Genomic DNA, 15,813 nt, shown 5'->3' with positions numbered 1-15,813 from the left:
CTTTGCGTGACAGCAAGTTGGATGCCCCTTTGTCTAGTCGCACTCGTTCTGGCTCTCATGGTGCCTCTTATGCGTCAGATTGTTATGCATTGGCTGTTTCTAGTATGTGCGATGAAAGTGAGCCTGTTTCATTTGATGAGGCACAAAGTTCAGAAAATTGGATGGCTGCTATGCAAGCAGAATACGATGCTATTATGAAGAATGGTACATGGTCTTTATGTGACTTGCCCCCTGGCAAGAAGGCCATTGGCACTAAGTGGGTTTACAAATTGAAGTGTAAGCCTGATGGCACAGTGGATCGCCATAAGGCTAGGCTTGTTGCAAAAGGTTATGCTCAAGAGAAGGGCATTGATTTTGATGAGACTTTTGCTCCCACATGTCGTATGACCACTGTTCGTAGCATCTGTGCATTAGCAGCTCATAATGGTTGGAATGTACATCAGCTGGACATAAAGACTGCGTTCTTAAATGGAGATTTGCATGAGGAGGTGTATGTATCGCAGCCTCGTGGTTTTGTTCAAAGAGGGCAGGAAAACAAAGTGTGCAGGTTAAAAAAGGCTTTATATGGTTTAAAGCAAGCTCCACGAGCTTGGTATGAAAAAATACATGCATATTTGACTGCACATGGGTTTCAGAATAGTCCAACAGAAAGCACTTTGTATGTTAAACGTGTGGATGGTGTACATCTAATCATTGCTCTCTATGTCGATGACATGCTGCTCACAGGACCAAATGAGAGTCATATTGCTGATTTTAAGGCTGATTTGAATGCCTCTTTTGAGATGTCAGATTTGGGGCATTTGCATCATTATTTGGGGATACAATTTCAGCAGTGTGATGGAGGTATTGCTTTGTGTCAGACAAAGTATATTGAAACATTGTTGCGGAGATTTGGCCTTGAAGACTGCAAGCCTATTGCTACTCCAATGGAGACAGGTTTGAAGTTGAGTCTTCATGATGCTGGAAATCACTTTGATGTCACACTCTATCAGACAGCTGTTGGTTGCCTCATTTATGTATGCATTACGAGGCCAGACATTCAGTTTGCAGTCTCACAGGTGAGCAGATTTATGCATAGCCCAGGCATTAAGCATTGGCAGGCAGTGAAGCGTATCTTTCGCTATTTGAGTGGTACTCAGCATCTTGGGTTGTTTTATCCCAAGGGGGGATCATTGCCGCCAGATTTACATGCTTTTTCAGATTCTGACTGGGCTGGTTGTTATGACACACGCGTGTCCACGAGTGGTTTTTGCTTCATGCTTGGAAGCTCATGCATATCATGGTTGAGCAAGAAGCAGCCTACTGTGGCCACTTCTAGTTGTGAAGCTGAGTACAGGGCAGCTTTCACAGCTACGGTTGAGTGTGTGTGGCTCAGACGCCTTATGGCTGATTTGGGTGTTGGGCAGCCATCTGCCACCACCATCTTCACTGACAGTCAGAGCGCATTGGCAGTTGCGCGGAACCCAGTGTTCCATGCTCGTACGAAGCACATTGAGGTGCACTACCATTATGTCAGGGAGAGACTCTCTGCAGGAGAGATCAGTTTGGCTTATGTGCCAACACAGGATAACCTTGCAGACCTTTTCACAAAGGCTCTGCCTCGTGAGAAGTTCGAAGCTTTTCGCAAAGCTTTGGGCTTACTCCCTTTTGTGGATTCGTCCACATAGCTAGACACTTCCCTATACATGAGTGCTAGCTCTTGTTCACCGCATCACTCCAGGGGGGATTTGTTACCATATTATAGTAGTGATGTGTGTGAACACACTTAGGACCGCCGGGGCACTTTTTCCCTCACTAGGAGGTTTTTTCCCCCGTGCATTGTATATACGCCCATTATCTTCTAGGGCTTGTTATCTTTCATTTTTGGCACTCATAATACACTACTGTGTTGTGCTCAAGCTTCCTCATCTTCTTGAAGTTGTGTGTGCATTCCTGCAACCCTAATTCCAACAGTTATGTATTGGCTCTCCATTAGTATACAGGACACCATGATTGGGCACATTCAGGATGCCAAGTCCCACAAGGAGGCGTGGGACACCTTGGTGAAGCTTTATGAAACAAATACCAAGGCACGTAAGATACAGTTAAAGAATGAACTTCATACTGTGGAGAAAAAGAGCATATCTGTGAATGACTATGCGCTGAAGATAAAGGGTATTGTGGAATCCCTTGCATCTATTGGTGTGTCAGTAGATGATGATGACAAGGTGGAAGTCTATCTACGTGGTCTCGGGCCACAATACAAGGCGTTCAAGACATCTATTCAGACTCGGGAAAACATTCCCAACTTTACAGCTTTGGTGTCTATGCTGATTATAGAAGAGAAGAGCTTGGGTGAAGACCAACAGTCTTCACAAACCAAAAACAGTTCGGAGCAACAGGCCTTCTACACAAGTTCAGGAAGAGGACGAGGTAGAGGAGGTCATGGACGCGGTCAAGGAGGTGGCCGAACAGGTAATCAGAATTATGGCCAGCAGCAACAACAACAACATTCCCAGACTCATACACAACAACAACATCAACAACACGCAGGTGGAGGAGGTAAATTCAGAGGCAAGGAGAGTCAAAGAGGCCGTGGAAATTGGCAAAGGCAGTATAATGATGCACGTGAATGCTATTATTGTGGTAAGCCTGGACATGTGCAGGAGGCAGAATGTTATAAGAAGCAGGCTGACATGCAAAATGGGAAAGTGCAGCAGAACAACTGTGCATCCTCAAGCAGAAACAATGAGGATAATGAAAGGTTGTTTGTTATGCAGCATGTCTCAAAATGTTGAAGCAGCACAAAAAGATGATGTATGGTATGTGGATTCAGGTGCTTCGAACCACATGACAAGTCATGGGGAGTGGTTCAAGGAGATAAAAAACCCGAAAAGACCAGGTTTTGTGGAAACAGGGGATGACACTGCTCATCCAATTGCCCATGTTGGAGATGTGCCATTGTCTATGCAGGATGGCAAAGTGAAGTACCTTGCAAATGTACTTCACGTTCAAAACATAACAAAGAATCTGGTTTCAATTGGCTAGATGATTGAGCAGGGTTTGCAGGTTAGGTTTAACCCTGATGGTTGTTATGTTGAAGACTTTAAAGACAAGTGTGCAGATTGTTTGCAAAAGGCAACAGAGTGGGCAGAATGTTTACGTTGAATGTCTGAAGTGAGTGCTACGATGTTTGCAAATGGTTCAGGAATTGTTGCAGGCACAGACATTTGGCATAAAAGGATTGGACATGTAAATGTGCAGAGATTGAAGTCTATGCAGACTTAAGGAATTGTGACAGGGCTGCCAAAATTTAAAGTAGAAGGTATGCAGAAAATATGTGAAGCATGCCAATGTGGGAAGCAAACAAAGCATGTGTTTCCACGTAACAGATATGTGAGCAGAAATGCACTAGATGTTGTGCATTCAGATGTATGGGGTCCTACGAAGACCATATCTATGGGAGGCTGCAGGTATTATGTGACTTGACCACACAAGGAAAGTGTGGGTATATTTCATGAAGGAGAAGAGTGAGCTGCTCACTCACTTTCTGAAAGTGAGCTGCTCACTCACTTTCAGAATTTCAGAGTTTTGGTTGAAAAGTAAACACAGAAATATGTAAAGTGCCTAAGGTGAGATGGAGGGGGAGAGTACTTCTCCAATGAGTTCTCTGAATTTTTGAAGAAGAATGGTATTCGGAGATAGTTTACATGCAGATACACTCCGCAGCAAAATGGAGTTGCTGAGCGAAAAAACAGGCACATTGCTGAGATTGCACGAGCATTGATGGAAAAGAAAAATATACCGCATAGCTATTGGGTTGAGGCTGTTTCTACAGCAGTTTACATCATGAACAGGACACCAACTGACTGCAGCCATACATGATGTAACTCCAGAGGAGAGGTTTACTGGTAGAAGACCTGCTGATTTGTCTCATCTGAAAGTTTTTGGATGCATTGCATATGTGCATGTCCCAGATGAGCTGAGAACTAAGCTGGATCTGAAAGCTAAAAAATGTGTGTTTATTGGATATTCCCTTGAGCAAAAGGGATACAGGTGTTATAACCCTGCTACATGTGAGTTGAGGGTAAGCAGGGATGTTCTCTTTGATGAGATGAGCAGCTGGTATGCTGCTGAAAAAGAAGCTATTGGGGCTGATGTGAGTGTAAGTGTGGTTGCACAGAATGCAGGTCAACAATCACAGTCTTTGAGTGGACCAGGAGAGTCCTCATCTAGTGGATCTGTTGTTGATAGACCATGGAGTGGCAGGCTGCGTCATAATACTAGTCCTGCAAATGTGATTAGTACATCACGAAAAGGAAAAGAGAAAGTGGTTGAGCCCCTTGGTATGCCTGACATTTCTGCAGGGCATTCTCATGTTGATGGAGAGTCTAGTGGCTCAGAGATGAGCCTTGATGAGGAGCTTGGGATCCCACAGCTATGAGAGCACCTGGTGTAAAGAAGGCTATGGAAGCCATGAATGAGAAGCTGCGAAGATCTGGGAGAGTGAAAAATCTTGTGCAAAGATTTACATATGATGGTTATGTGGCACATCACTATGCATATATGGTAAAAGTTGTGCAGGTTGTTGAGTCCACATGCATTGATGAGGCTGTTGGAAATGTGTGTTGGGAGAAAGCTATGGATGAGGAGATGAATGCACTATATGGAAATGAGACTTGGGATTTAGTGCAATTGCCTGAAGGCAAGAAAGCCATTGGATGCAAGTGGGCGCACTATATGGAAATGAGACTTGGGATTTAGTGCAATTGCCTGAAGGAAAGAAAGCCATTAGATGCAAGTGGGTGTACAAAGTAAAACATAACAGTGATGGAAGCATAAACAGGTATAAGGCTAGGTTGGTAGCCAAAGGATATGCGCAGACATATGGCATTGATTATGAGGAAACTTTCAGCCCAGTTGCCAAGATTGCAACAGTGAGAGTTGTGATAGAGCAGTGGCTGCGTCAAAGAAATGGTCTTTACATCAGATGGATGTAAAGAATGCATTCTTGCATGGGGATTTGCAAGAGGTGTATATGTTGCAGCCACCTGGTTATGAGGATGTGGGTCACCCCGAGCATGTTTGCAGGTTGAAGAAAGCCTTGTATGGCTTAAAACAAGCACCAAGAGCATGGTCTGACAAGATTTCAGAATATCTTGTCACTATTGGCTTACATGTAGCCAATGCAGATTTCTCGCTGTATGTGAGACATGGTGATAGAGGGGTTGTGCTTGTTGTCATCTATGTAGATGACTTGATCATTACGGGGGACCATGATGCAGAGATCTTTGATGTAAAGATCTTGCTAAGACAAAAATTTGAGATGAAGGATCTGGGGGAGCTCAGATATTTCTTGGGCATTGAGGTGATTAGGTCACCACATGGTATTGGATTACTGCGCAGAGACAGTATGGCTTGGACATGTTGTCCAAGTATGGTATGATAGGCTGTAAGCCTATCTCAGTGCCATTGGATCAGAATGGCAAGTTGAGTGCAGATTCAGGAGAGATTTTGGAGGATCCTACTATGTATAGACGCATAGTAGGAAGTTTGATCTAGATCAGATTTGAGCTATGCTGTTGGGTTGGTGAGTCAGTTTATGCAGGTTCCACGGAAACCGCATTTGGATGCATTGAGACGCATACTGAGGTATGTGGGGTCTACTTTGCATTGTGGACTATTCTATGAGACTGGGACAGAGATATGTGTACATGGGTACACAGATGCTGCTTGGGCTGGTAGTATCTCAGATAGGAGATCTACTAGTGGATTCATGTTTTCTTTGGGGAGTGCTGCTGTGACTTGGAGCAGCAAGAAGCAGCCTACAGTTGCTCTATCCAGTACAGAGGAGCTGCTATGGTAGCATGTGAGGTAGCTTGGTTGAGAAAGCTACTTGCAGATTTGGGTCTATCAGTGGATAGACAAGTTGTCATTTTCTGTGACAACATTAGCAGTATACAGTTGGCCAGGAACCTAGTATTTCATGCTCGTCGCACGAAGCATATAGAGGTCTACTACCATTTCGTCAGAGAGAAGGTCTTGGCAGGAGATCTTGACCTTGTTTATGTCAGCACCACAGAGGATGAGGTAGCTGACATCTTCACCAAAGCATTGGGTACAGAGAAGCTCCGCAGATTCAGGGCTTCGCTTGTTGGTGTACATGAGATGGAGTTGAGCTCGAGGGGGAGTGTTGAGATATCGAGCTCGTCTAGTGAGGCGGTGGACACTGATGACCCGCCTGGGGGATAGGCCCCACACTTACACCACTGGCATGGTTGGTGAGATCGTGGTGGCTAGTGGGATGACAGGCTGTGTGACAGCCATTATAGCGTGAGCTCATTTAGTTGGGTTCACACTATAGAGAACCCTCGTATGTATTGCTTGAGTACCTTTCATATTATGTGTACTCTTATCTTTGTATATGGTGTGTTGAGTGTTGAGTGAAGAAGAAGAAGATTTTCAGCCTCTCACCTTGTGTGTTCTCTATTAGGGTTTTGTGAGTGTGTGTGCTTGCAAGAGCTCAAGCTCTCTTCCCCCCTGCATCTTTTCATGCGGGACCTTGAGCGGTCAGACTGAGAGCTGGTTCTTGCGTTGTAACTCGCCTGGTTACCCAATCAATATTGCACTTGGTGGCTAACATCCATTTGTGCCCTAAGTTTACAGTTCCCTTTATGGTACTAGCAGGCATAACCAAAAAGCTTTGAATTATAGTCCCCTTGTCATAGGTTACAGGAGTGTGCAAAATTCTTGAGACAGTGGTTTTCTTCTTATTGATACCCTTAACTTGGATAGCACTCTTGGATAAAGGTGGTTTTCCAAGTTGACACCACACTCCATATGACAACAAATTGTGTTGAGCTCCTATATCCAATAATGCATTATATAGCACCTCCCTGTAATGATTCTGTAGCTCAATTGGGTATCGTAGAGGTGGGTCAAATTCCAGTGAATCCTCCTCTGCCTCCTCGAAAAATGCCTGCATAATCCCCAAGTTGGCTTCTCGTTTGGCGCCTAACACGTTGCTGACGTTCTTTAGCTTCAACTCTTGCTTGTATATTCTTAAGCTTAGTTTGTTCTTTAGTTGCCTTCTTCTGATGAATTGCATGTAATTCCTCTTGGCTTAGGGGGTCATAATATCTTTTAAATTTACTCCCATTGAGGAATCCAATGGTTTCAACTTCGTCGAGAGTCTCCACTCAGATGGTACCTTGCGGGGTAATTTCACATACTCTATACGGTCCCTTACCAGCATATTTACGTGTCGCTTTCGCTTCAGCCCATGTGGTCACATAGTCAGTGGGCCACAATAATATAGCGAGATTGTGTGTTGCGGGCCACTGGGCTAATTGGACCTACAAAGTCTAAACCCCACTTTTCAAATGGTTGGTTTACTTTAATTGGATGTAGGGGCATCTGATCTTTCCACTGGGGTTTCTTGTAGCGTTGGCATTCATCTCACAACCCTTCACAAAAAGTGATGCATCTTGGAACATAGTGGGCCACCAATACCCTGATTGTAAGATCTTTCGCGCAGTTAAGTCTCCTGAGAAGTGACCACCGGCTACGCCCATATGTGCCTCTTGCAAAATATATAGATACTCATCCTCTCAGGTACAACGCCTAAGAACGTCATCCTTTCCTCTTTTATAAAGAGTCCCGGCCATCAAGCAATAAGGTTTGCATTCCTTGATCAGCTTTTGAGCTAGGTCTTTACGAAGCTCTTTGGGTGGAAAGCCATTAACCAAAAAGTTAACAATCTTCTCACTCCATTCAGGCATTGTCTCCACCATGAACAAGGAAGTGTCACGTAAGTCATCCTCAACTCCCGTAGGAAATTCACCATTAGGTATGCGAGACAAATGATCAGCCATGACATGTTTTTTACCAGGTCTCACAACAACAGTGAAATCAAACTCAAGAAGAATCAATAACTATCGTGTGATTCTTCCTGTGGAGCATGGTTTGTTCACCAGATACAACAATGCTTGATGATCCACATAGAAAACAAACTTGGTGGCAAGAAGGTAATAATAAAATTTCCTTAGTGCATATATCATTGCCAACCCTTCTCGCTCCGTAGTGGTGTGGTTCATTTCAGCATTGGCGAGACTGGCAAAGCTAATGGGGTAATCTAGTTTATGTTCTCTAGGTTGAGTTAGTACACACCCAATAGCAAAGTTTGATGCATCAATATGCACATGGAAGATTAAATCCCAGTTAGGCATTTGCAAGATTGGAGCACTCACCAAGGCCTTCTTTAATAGCTCATATTATGCAGCATGGTCACAATCTTCGGTCCAAATAAACTCAATGAGAAGCTTGTACAATGGTCGAGCTATCTCAGCAAAGAATAAAATAAACCTTCGATAATAACCAACATGGCCCATAAAGCGTTGGACTCCCTTATAGGGGGTGGGTGGGGGCAATTCCAGAATGACCTTGATTTTACTTTTGTCAGTGGAAATCCCATTTTTGGACACTATATGCCCTAGAATAACTCCGTGTTTAACCTAGAATTGGCATTTGAAAGGATTCAATGAGATGCGATATAATCTACACCTTTCAAATATTTTTTGTAAACACATCAAGTGCTCATTGACACAAAGATCATCTAAGAAATCTTCACAAAAGTCCCTTAGATATTCCTTAAAGGTTGTGTTTATCAATCGTTGGAATGTTGCAGGTGCATTGGTTAAGCCAAAGGCCATGACGCGAAAGACAAACACAAAAAACTCCGTATAAAGGCTGTTTTAGCTTGGTCCTCTACTGCAATTGTGATCTTATTATAACCAGAGTACCCATCTAAAAAGCTATAAGCCTCCTTACCTGCAACTCTTTCAAGCACATGTTTAGAATACGGAAAGGGGTTATGATCTCTTCTGGTGGATGCATTAACCTTTTTGAGATCAACGCACACTCTGAGTTTCCCATTCTTCTTTAGGGAGATTGCTGGACTGGTTTAGTAGTGCTAATCATTGGAATTGTGTGTTTCACCACAGAGGGTGGAACACCCTTCATATCATGGTATGTCCAAGCAAATATGTCCTTGAATTCTTTAAGAAGCCTCTTAAGTGTAGCTTCTTCCATCTTGGTGAGGTCTTGAACAAAAAAAGCTGGTTTAGACTCCTCACCTGGATCTGCTAGTTCTATCTCCTTAACTACCGCCGGGCCATCGTAGACACCGCTACTCCCATTGGTAGGCATTCGTTGGGCTTTTGTGTAGACAACGTTACATTCCCCCGTGGTGAACGATTTGAAATGCTCGGGTGCGGGGTGTAAGTCTACCGGTTCTTGTTGTGCCATGCTTATTTCTTTTAATTCTGCATCCTTTTGTTGCTGAGCTAACTCTCGGTTTTGACGCCTTCTCGCAATATGACTTACTTTCAGCTTCTCTTCGATTTCTAATTGAGCTATGTCATGAGGTTGCGGAATACACCACATGACACTTTGGAGGTATTGTCCCCAATTATTTGCTAACTTCCGATGAGCGTCATATGCTCCTACATAACTAAGCCATCCTGCAGAGTGGATCTCTCTTTGTTTATTCTAGTTCGTACATTAGCCCGATAGTGTTGTCGCTTATGTCTCGTCTTCTTTTTACCTAGTTTTTGATTTTTGTTTATATTAGATTCGGACTCACTTGATCGATCTTCACTTGTGTCCCCCTCACTCTCCGGATGAACTGCAAGAGGTTACTATCCTAGGCCTTGAGCACGTGGCTTCCACACTTGGGTGAATATTTGATTCATATCCCCTATCAGGCTCAGAGTCAGTTTCTTTTTGAGATTCAGACTCGGAGTCGCATTGGTCAGAGTCTTCGCTACTTTCAGTGTCAAGGGAGTTTGCCACTTTCTTGCCATCAGGAGTCAAGTGCATAACACCTATCATGTTTACTGGTACTAATGGTGGCATATCTTGCCCCTCAAGCGTTACCCAACTTATGCCTCTATTTCCCCATGTGTCTATGGTTGCTGCTAGGTGTACCCAATCCACATTATCCGACTCAGTCATGCCCGGTAGGATATCCATATAAGGAGAATCTTTCCCATCATCAGTCTCTTTTTTGCATTCATAGCAATACTTTAATGGGGCTGAGTGAATAGTGGTATCCGATCGATTATCGATGATGATAACCTTGCTTCCTAAAGGATGTGTGCGACCATTCTCAAGATCAACTCAAATGACAAATTCCTCGAATTGTAAATAGACATGGTTTTTCGACCAGTCATGCACCATTTGTGCTTCCCTCTCATGAAGGGACGTCCTAAGATCATTTGATATGACATAGGATGCTTAGAGAAATCCATTACAATGAAGGTAGTTTTCCATTGAGAAATGACCGAAGAGCTAAGAATAGCCCAGGATCCCCGTATAACTTGGATATGATTGTGGTTCTGATTTTAGAGGACATGAAATCCATTAGTTTGGACACATTCAACGATACTTTTCGAGATATCGGTCCCTGACTAGGGGTTGGTGAAGATGGAATCGCTTCTTCGATGGGGTCAGGCATTCCCTCACTAAACATTCTTTCAAGCAAGAAGGGTGTTTGCCCACTTCCTGATGTCCTATCCTCACTTTCTTCCCAAATGATACTAGGTATACCTAACGGTTTATGACTCCTGTGAGGCTGAACTTGTGTAGGAAGCACTGTGTCTGGAATTTTGATTCTTCTAGGGTCTGCTGGCTCCAGTTGTCTTTGTGTTTCTTCCACTAAACCCCTTAAGTGTTGCACTCGTTCAATCTCCTCTACTGGGTTTGGGTAAGTTCCAATCTTTTTCTTGAGGGTTTTGGCCCACGTGGCTTGTCTTTGGGAGTCTCAGTTAGTCTGGGTAGCCGGGAGGGCATTAGCTGACTTGGTTGTGGGGCCCAGAGGAGTTTCCTTTTGTTTCCCCTGATTTATGTATTCGCTTGATTCTCCTTCGTTGAGCTCCCGAGTGGGTTCCTCCCTTAAAGTAGTGGCTTTGGTCCCCATGGTTCCTATTGAATCACAATCATCTTTAGGATCATTCATATACACGGGGTCGTCTCCTATCCCTATATTAGTCTTTGAACTAGGTTTGGAGCTTGTGGCATTAAGCGATCTCTTCCGTCGCGTTTTCTTTTTCTTTGCTCAAGCAATTGATGCAGTATCCCTCTCTTCAAGAATGTAGTTTTGATTTTGAAGCATTGATCGTGTGACTACATTCGCGGGTACAACATGTGTGGTTCCTAGTGCCTCATTGGTGACCTTAACCAAATTCAATGGCGTAATCTTGGGTGCACTCGGATTATGTGGACATTGAGCAATCCAATGACCTATGCCACAACGATTACATGTAAGTACCGGCATTCCTGATGTGCACCCTTGATTTGGTTGCATTTAAGTAGCAATCTTCTGTAGCCTATTAGGGCACTCCGCTACACGATGCGGTCCACCACAATCGTAGCATTGAAGAGGTGGTCTCCTCGCCAAGGTATTAAGGTTTTTCCCTCGTGGGCGAGAGAAACCACTTGATATACAGGCTTGACTTGCCCGAAATGATCCTTCATGTAGTACTGGGGAGTCATTTCAAATGTATCAATCCCATATGGAAGAGGTGGTCTCCTCGCCAAGGTATTAAGGTTTTGCCCTCTTGTGGGTGCGAGAGCAGGTATACAGGCTTGACCTGCCCAAAATGATCCTCCATTTAGTACTGGGGAGTCATTTCAAACGTATCAATCCCATATGGAATGGTGGGGTCCATATCCTCTTCATATTCCTCACACGCATTATGTGACTCACAACCCATCTGGTTTATAGGGGTAATCCTTGAATGTGGAGGTTGTGGTCCTAGCACTGGCGGTGGTAACAGCATAGACTGGACTAAATTTGGGTTCCTTGGAACTATGTGTTGTGACGGTTGCTCGACAGGTGGTGCAGGCATCAATGCGGGTACTTGAGGTGTGTTTGACCAGGCTAGTGGTGCCTGAGTTGCTAACATACGCGTAGATAATCCTTAGATTGATGGCCATACTTACCACATGTATTGCAAGTCCCATTGAATTTAACTCTGAATGTGGGACATTCACTCATGCTATGTGGTCCTAAGCAAACCGAACACCATTGTTGCTCTCTTCTTGGGTACATATGGCTCTTTTGAGGAGCTCGATTACCCCTAAAGTATTCTTGGAGAGCCTTAGTAAGGTCAGCTATAGATATTTCGGATATCTTGGGCTCTTTAGCAATAGGTTTTACAATCATTGGCTCATGCCCAGATACTTGCAAACTAACAGACTTTGTCTCCAAAGACACCTTTTTACCAATCATCAAGTTGTCTTCCAAACTGGATTGCATTGGCAGTGATTGCTTCCCACGTCGTAAGACCTCTGGTACATATGGTCGATATGCGTTGGTATGCACTGTCGTAGGTACTGTACCACTAGGTAGCGGTGTTGTACTAACTACAGTGGTAACGGCGGGTGCACATTCCGTCATGCTCATCATCGGAATAGGCATTGTGGATTTCCTAATGGAAAGTTGAGCCAAAGTTGGAAAGCTAAAGTTACTGCTCGTGGGCTCAACCTGCATTGAGACTCCATACGAAACAACATACGAAGGATATCTACGGGACTCACCGAGAGGGAGTCTCCAATTGCGATAGGGTTGGTTGTTTAGCCTTGCCAGTATCCAAAAATCTGATAGGGCTAGTGGAAACTAGGTTCACTCCCCTATTCCACCTCTCGAATTGGATAATTCTATGGATAACTTCACATGTCATTTGTTGTTGTTCATCTAGATTGGTGGCACTAGATGTAGATCGTATGACTTCTAACCAACCTACATGGTATGTGTGTGTAACCTATGTATAGTTCAGTTATAGTCTCCGTGTGTAGGTCATATTCCCAATTTTCATTGAGAAATATCCCATCTAAACTTGGCATGCCAAAAGGTTCTCTCGAAGTGGACGCAATGTCACTTCTTGTGGTTTGACTTCTAGGGATCTCTACTTTAGGAAGAGCATCAGAAGGTCGCAGCTCAGTAGGGCCTTCATTAAATGAAGTGGGTAGAATATCCATATGGACACTTTTTGGGAGAGCATGGTCTACATGAGATGTGAATGGTGAATCTACTTCCCCTCCTCCTTCGTTTACTTCACTTGTCTCGCAGGTTCAGAGCGCGTAGTTCTACTAAAAGTCTCTATTAGACGACTAAACATGCTAGATCCAGATTGTGGGACCCAAACTGGCACATTTTGGCTTGCTTCCTCAGAGTTCTTGGTAGGGTGCCCTTCCATGACTTCAGAGTCAGAGGACGAGTCACTAGCCGCTATTCGTGGATCTTGGGTTACACTTCCTTGGGTTCCAACTGAAGGCCAAGATGCTAACGTGCAGGGATGGTGTGAGCCTGCGTAAATTGAAACGCTTTCTAGTTGCTCAGACTCTAGCACCCGACCAGAGCGTAGATGCATGTGACGTGGGTATCCTACGGGCATTGGTAACTACCCTTGAAGCCCACACAAGTGGTTTCTCAGGTGTTTCACATCCCGTTTTTACTTGTTTTTATCTTGTTTTCAACCCGTTTTTACCCCCTTACTTATGGTCGAAACTGGACTAAGGCGTGTGATAGCTTAAGACGAGCGTATCGTTCAAGGGGTCCTAGCATGCTTTATAGCACAGTGTTCACCTATCCGGAGCTCCCGTGGTCCTCAAAACACTCTATTTGTGTCTAGGTGTGAGGCCTAAATTTGAAAGTCCAAGGGTGCCTTTGGGGGGGGAAAGGTGAAGGCTTTGTCCCACATGCCCACTCCACTCCTTGGGGGTAGACTACATATAGAGCTTCACTCCCCTTAAGCTTTCACTTGAAAGAAAGCTATGGAGGCTCACTCTCCTATGTATATATATCAAAAGATCGAGATGACCGAGGTCGGGGTCAATTGAGGATTTTTTCTTTTCAATTTTTTTCAAATAAAAAATTTCTTTCCACTCCACGCGGGTTTTCTTTAAAAAAAATTATTTTAATTAATTATTTATTTTTTTAACAAAAATATTAACGAAGATGTTTTAGGGCCGACCGTGGCGCCTTGCGCGACGTCGCTGCTGTTCTGCCCTCTGTGTACACACACACACACACACACACACACACAACGCACAGAACTGAGAAATGACTGGGTAAAACAGAATCAAAAGAATGGAAGTCAACAGTATACGCCTCTCTTTGCCTTTCTTGCAGAATAAGTTTGACTTCAAACAGCAGCCTGGAGCTTGGTGTAGGGCATTTCACCGGCAGCAGCAGCAGCGGCATCAAAAATGCGCGCTCTTGCCGCACGTGTCGGAGTTAGGGACTTGTCAGGCACCGTATGCGAGCCACGAATGGCTGCAAGCACACAACCAGAAACTAGCAAGCTCAAACAGGGAGCAATGGTGTGTCACTCACTGCTCAGACCGCCGTCGTGAGAAGGATTCTTGCACCGCGGTGAAGAAGGAGCCGCCGCCACCATGCAATGCTCGATCGCTACCCTCTCTCTCTCTCTCTCTCTCACACACACACACGCAGGAGAAGGGGATGGAGAATATAAAGCAAGAGCACTCCTTGTATTCAACACATTAAGAATGAGAGGTTTTAGGTTTACATTTGACTTTTATACGTGACATAGTCGTTCACACATGGGCGCCCACACATGGTGGACCGATCCTAACCCTTATCTTGATGAATTTCGAGGTGCGCCTCTCATCGGCGAAGATCACCCAATCCCTTTATCCTTTACATGTGGTGCCAAACAAGCCCGGCCCATGACTCAGAATACTTAAAATAATTATATAACGTAAAAAGTAATACGTCTCAATGTCCGCCATAGGTTAACAGAAGCAGCCTCTATGGTTGCTCTATCCAATACTATAGAGGCCGAGTATAGAGGTGCTACTATGGCAGCATGTGAGGTAGCTTGGTTGAGAAAGCTGCTTGTAGATTTGGGTCTATCAGTTGGATAGACAAGTTATCATTTTCTGTCACAACATTAGCAGTATACAGTTGGCTAGAAACCCAGTTTTTCATGCTCGCACAAAGCATATAGAGGTCCACTACCATTTTGTCAAAGAGAAGGTTTTGGCAGGAGACATTGACCTTGTTTATGTCAGCACACAGAGGATCACATTGCTAACATCTTCACCAACGCATTGGGTACAGAGAAGCTCCGCAGATTCAGGGCTTCGCTTGGTGTACATGAGATGGAGTTGAGCTCGAGGGGGGGAGTGTTGAGATATCGAGCTCATCTAGTGCGGTGGTGGACACTGATGATCCGCCTGGGGGATAGGCCGCCCCACACTTACACCACTGGCATGGTTGGTGAGATCATGGGTGATATGCAGCCAGTGGGATGACAGGCTGTGTGTGACAGCCATTCTAAAGACTGGCATAGTTACAACGCCATTTCATTTAGTTGGGTTCACACTATAGAGAACCTTAGTACATATTTGGTTGAGTACCTTTTCATATTGTGTGTACTCTTATCTTTGTGTATGGTGTGTTGAATGTTGTGTGAAGAAGAAGAAGATTTTCAGTCTCTCACCTTGTGTGTTCTCTTTTAGGGTTTTGTGAGTGTGTGTGTGCTTGCAAGAGCTCAAGCTCTCTTCTCCCCTACATCTTTTCAACTACAAGATAGAGAAGATCGGTTTGTCTATTAAGGAAATTTCAAAAATTTTATTTTGTTGAGTTCATCACAACTTATGCCTTTTCTTGCAAAGAAAATACAGCTTCATGGCCGTTTGTTCAAACGGCTATAGTGAAGCTTCAGGAGTATGACTTCTCTTTCCTCTCATTAAGGCATATACTAGAGCTACACTAGCTGATCTTCTCACTCATAAGGAGAACTA

Source organism: Cibotium barometz, chromosome 14 (genome assembly GCF_041138505.1).
Source record: "Cibotium barometz isolate CiBa-2024 chromosome 14, ASM4113850v1, whole genome shotgun sequence".
In the NCBI taxonomy this organism is placed as follows: Eukaryota; Viridiplantae; Streptophyta; class Polypodiopsida; order Cyatheales; family Cibotiaceae; genus Cibotium; species Cibotium barometz.
Note: the sequence above shows the minus strand (reverse complement) of the source record.